This window comes from Oncorhynchus masou, unplaced genomic scaffold, assembly GCF_036934945.1.
Source record: "Oncorhynchus masou masou isolate Uvic2021 unplaced genomic scaffold, UVic_Omas_1.1 unplaced_scaffold_1053, whole genome shotgun sequence".
Lineage (NCBI taxonomy): Eukaryota > Metazoa > Chordata > Actinopteri > Salmoniformes > Salmonidae > Oncorhynchus > Oncorhynchus masou.
The window spans coordinates 175,168-180,475 of NW_027016843.1; the positions used below are offsets into that span (position 1 = coordinate 175,168).

General features: G+C 44.9%; 1 pseudogene; it reads right to left on the reverse strand.

The window, feature by feature from the left end:
• Positions 1-902: 902 nt before the first annotated feature.
• On the reverse strand, positions 903-5,096 carry LOC135539246 (docking protein 2-like; annotated as a pseudogene).
• Positions 5,097-5,308: the final 212 nt, after the last annotated feature.

A 5,308-nucleotide genomic window follows, 5' to 3' on the forward strand; every position in this document is an offset into this window, starting at 1 on the left:
GTCAGTTACGCATCATTAATAAGTGCGCTCGAAGCCGTTCTGTCAAAAGTGGAGGACAGGGGGAACAAGCGCCTACAGAAACCAAGAAAACAAAAAGTACGGTTCAAGTGTATCAAAATACGGCGTATTTTTTATTCTCACCTACCTATTCGGTGTCCGATTTGGTGCTATTTCTAACACGGTATAATAGGCTACTTAGCCTCCTGGTCAGGTACAGTACAGTATGTAATAGAACTATTACAATGTGTTAAACCAGGAGGCGTTCAAATCTCTCTAAACCAAACGTCAATACACGCCCACAACCACAGAGGAGCCTGAAATATACAGTAGTAGGCCTATTAACGTTCACATATTCCCATGTAAACAGCATTGAACTGAACAGTAGTCTGATTTATTGAGGGGCACAAAAAAAAAAAAACAATCAATGCACAAAACAAATCGTGGAAGGAGAGTTACTGGATACACACCCATTATTGTTTTATTGAATCACATCAGTAAAACAAAGTAAATGAGAAAGGATGTGAGACTGAGCGGAAGTCATTGGTTTCTGTTGGGGAAGAGCGGCTAACACTGTTTGAAAACATTTACATGGACCACTGACAGACTTCTGGAAGATCTCTGAAGCTCTTTTCTCCCTCTCCCACGTTCATTACACTGGTGTGCAATATTGATATTCATAACAACTTATACACAAGTTATTACATCATAAGAAAAAACTATGATTCTGCATGTGAAAACAAGTTCAATAAATAAAGTAAGGTACACAATAACATTTGTGAAATGAGTAAATGTGTGTATTGGTCTCAATATATCCTTATGGCGCTGATCAGAAGTAGTGCCCTTAAAGGGCAATAGGGTGCCATTTCTGACGCAGCAGAGTATCTAAATGAACCCCATGTTTTCTAGATGACCTCTAGTGACTGGCGTCCACCAGTGGGCCTCCTGTGGCCAGGTCCTGGTAATGGTGAACGACGATGATGATGAGGAGGAAGAGGAGGCCAGTGAGAGAAGGGGGATGATGAAGATGGTGATGAAGAGCCTGGCTTGCAGACCTGGCTGTAAAGGTGGGCGAATGGGTCAGTGTTGGGGCCCTTGGCTGGGGTCCCCACACAAGGCTCACTATAGATGGGTTCCTCTTTTGCCAGGTTCCTGCCCCAGCTGGTCCTGGCTCTGTTTCTGTTTATTGAGTCTTGTCAGAGTAGAGGACTCGCACGGTCGTACACCTCGGTGGGCCGGCTCTGGCTTGTTGTCGTGGTGATAAGAGCAGGAAGGGATGTGGGCGGGGTGGTGGTGGTGTAGATCTCGGGGGTGTGAGTGAGAGGATGTCTGCTGGGTCGGCGTACACTGGTTCCGTTCGTTTGACATGGTGATTGCGGGGGCAGAGGGGATAAGGGTGAGGGTGGAGGCTGTTGGGGGCGTCAGATAGGAGTTGAGGCTGGGGGCATTGGGTTTAATACTGTCTACTGGCTCCAGAGTACGGACCTCCTCCGAGCCAATCAAATTGGCGGCTGTGAGTACAAACACTGCTCCTAAGGCCAATAGCATTTGAAAATACTGGTTTAAAACTGTAGCTGCCCTCCAAAATGGTTGCGCTATCTGGTAGTTTGGGCAGTGGTGAACGAGCACGAGGCATATTGGGCTACGGTTAGCAACCACAGTGTCGCCTCACATTCGTCCCTGGCGACGGCCTTCTGTTCCCGTATGGCGGTCTCGATGAGGCTGAAGATGTCGTCCGGCAGCGTCTCAAAGGTGAAGGTTCCGGGTCCAGAGTCACAGCGCCGGCCCGCCTCGATGTTGAATGTCAACTGTGGGAGAACCAAGAGGACACAATGATTTGAGGAAATTCCCACAGGTGTTCACTGGAAAAGGTACAGGGTGAATGTGGGCACCAAACATAATATAACCTGCAACCTTCTTGATTGGACACTGATGACCCTACAATGATCCTTAGACATATCCTTTTTTGGACCCACACTGCCCTAAAAAGGCCAAACACAGTAACTTTGATCTGTTGTAATGGCCAGGTATATTATCTGATTAGTGTATTTTGTTTTCATGAAGTACCAGAAATTGCTGTCTTTTTAGAGAGAAAAAGACTTTGAAGTCAGAATTTGCAGTCAAAAAAATGATGTGGTTACTGCGTTTTGCCTTTGTAGTGAAGCATAGTACCGTACTGTGACTGTTGAGGTGGACGCTAGAGAGTAGCATTAGATTAAAACTAGTAACAGATTAGGAATCAATTCTATGGCTCAATGAGATTCTAAATCCCATGGTTCTATTGACCTTGTCTCTGCCATAGCGTCGTATCAGCCGATAGGGCCAGTCCTGCAAACTCTTCCTGGTCTCCGCCTCCTTAAGGACCAGCCCCTCTGGGCCACTTGCAGCCAATAGTACTCCCCCTGGAGGCTACACATTTGCTCCGCTACATCGGTCTGCTTCCCACCCACCCTGAACTCACTAACTGAGGAGAGAGGAGGGAGAGTGGAGGTCATGACCAGAAGCACTATGGACAGTGTTCATTTCTATTTCTTGTTTTATATTTTGTGTTTATCTTTCCTTTGTTCGTAGTAATATCTTTGAAAAGAAGAACCTGTTCCAAGACAGCAGTAATCATAAGCCCATTAGACATAAACAGACAGAAGATGGCTATTCCGTTATAGTTTGTGTGGCCACTAGGATATCTGATGTGCTGCTCACCTTCCTCCCTGGAGACGTAGATCTGTTTGTCCTCCATCTGAATTTGGGGCTGCTGACAGTGGAGCCTCCTGGGAGACAAGACATGTATTTACATTAGACTGTGAGAACTGTCTCACAATAACTACACTCTTAGAAATAAAGGTGCTATCAGAACCTTAAAGGTTCTTTGGCTGTCCCCAAAGGAGAACCCCTTTTGTGGCTTCCATGTAGAACCCTTTCTACAGAGGTTCATACAGAGACAAAACAGGTTTCTCCTATGGGGTCAGCGAAAAAACTTTTTAGCCTATTTTCTAAGAGTGTACACATCCTCTATATAATAACTGTTTGGTGATGAAAAGAGTTTAATGATAGAGAGACCAGTGAATAATGACGTTTGCTGTTAGCCTTGTACCAATACCGAGACAAATTCCTATCAGCGTTGTTGAATGCTAATAAAGTATGATTCTACTTCGATCTGTAACTGTCAAAATGTTGAATTGAGACTGATCCATAACAGTCACAAGACAACAACAGAAGCTGCTATTCTCACCTGGAAGGCGAGGTCACACATCCTCTCCACCCACTCCACGCAGTCGTCCTTATCCGCTGCGAAGACGTACCTCCTGCCGTCGGTCTCCACACAGAAGGCGGCCATGTTGTCTTTGGGGCAGGCCTCGGCGTGTGGGGGCAGCCTCAGGACCCTGATCACCTACATTTACATTTTTCTCCATTAGCAGACACTCTTATCCAGAGACTGTAAAAAATGTGACTTGGTGCGTCTCTGCTTGGCACTCAGCATTAAAGAGATAGATCGGGGGTAAGGCTTGTGCAAGCTCTAACAGCTCATAGGAGCAGGGGCCTATCTTTTGTTTCTGTAGCATGAGCCAGTTTGATGTAAAAGTATGCCCTCTAGACAGGACGCTAGTTTCTCGCAGGGCCTTAGGCTTGTCCATATCCTGAGCCAATTATAGTGCATTCAACTAAGTTAGGTAAGACAACCACATACTGTATCACAGTCAGTGCCAGTAAAAAAACAACTCAATAATGCAGCTAATCAAAGTCAGTGCTAGTAAGAAAGACAAGTACAGCAGTAAGGTTTACCTCTGACAGGCGGATCACCCTCTTCTCCTTAACTTTGTCCTGGTGCTTCCAGACCCCAGAGGGACCAGCCCGCTCTCCTCCCCCACTTCCTGGCGCTCTAGCCTGGCTACACCGCAGCGGCTGGAGGGATAGAGAGTCAGCCAATGCTGCTTCCACTTCTGGAGGGAGGGCGGAGGGAGGGAAGAAAGGGGATGAGGGAGAGAGGGGAAGACAGAAATAATGGGGAGAAAAGAAAGGCCAAGAGAATGGGAGAAAAGTTTGTGGGTGAGAAAAATATTATTTTTTTAAACTGAGTATCTAGTTTCCCCATTTCGCCCACAACACATTAGTCAAATGACAGACTCAGAATATCACTCCCCCACACCTGCTCCAGCACATCTGCCTATTTTTAAATAAAGGTGCAGTGGTAGATGAGGTATGTGTGCTCAGGTACAGTACATGTTTAATGTTATATCCCAAATGGCACCCAATCCCCTACATAGTGCACTAGTTTTGACCAGAGATCCCGTGAGTCCTGGTCAAAAGTAGTGCACTGAAAAAATAGATAGGGTGCCATTTGGGAGGTTATTATGTTGGAATGTGCCATGAGGAAACTGTGAGCAGTACTGTGCCTGGGCACGCATGTGGGGATCCGTTCCCCCCTCACACCTTTACACACCACCATTACCAACGTCTCTGTCTCTGCAAAAAAGACTTCAACATGTCGGCTACAGTAAATGTCCTCGTATACTGCAATCATATACTTTAAAATGTCAAGTGGAATGGTAGAGTTAGATGGCTGTCATACACAGTACATAGAGTAAACAAGGGGCGGCCATTTACATGATAACAGCAATAGCCAATATCAAAATTAACTAAATAAAAACTTTCACATTACAAGACTGTTATAAAGCTGCATTCAAAATCTAAATAAATACAATATGTTCCTATTGACTTTTATTGTCATTCCACAAAAACAAGATAGATAGGTACCAGGATGTGTACAATTAAAGTGAGCTAAATAAAGTTACGTGCTTACCTTTTCTACATTTCTGTGTTGAAGGTAAACTTGTCCTGCTTTCACATGAGTGTCCATTATGTTCAAAGCGTCTCTCAGCATTCAACTGAACTTTAACCAATAACTTGGATTTGACTGTGATATATGTTGGTTTACGGTATCCTAATCCTACACTTGTGATTTCAGTACGGTCAAACTCTCCCCCTGACAAATGTAGGTGTGCTTTTCTTTCGTTACGTCAGAGGCTAAACCTACGGTGAAATTATGACCGCGTCCACACCTTTCTCACCGCCCCAGGCTACTACGTCTGGTCCAGGGCGTTAATGCACGTTCCTCTAACTACCTGAATCGACAAAGACCAACCCTTGTGATGTCATACAATGAACAATTGCCTACACAGAGAACCATACAGTGAATAAGACGTGTATTGTGAAGACTGAAGGAAGTGAAACCGCCCATTCATGGTTGATTTTATTACGATATTTGTATTGTTCTTTCATTTATGACCAATGTTTTTAGAACGGCTACGAAGAC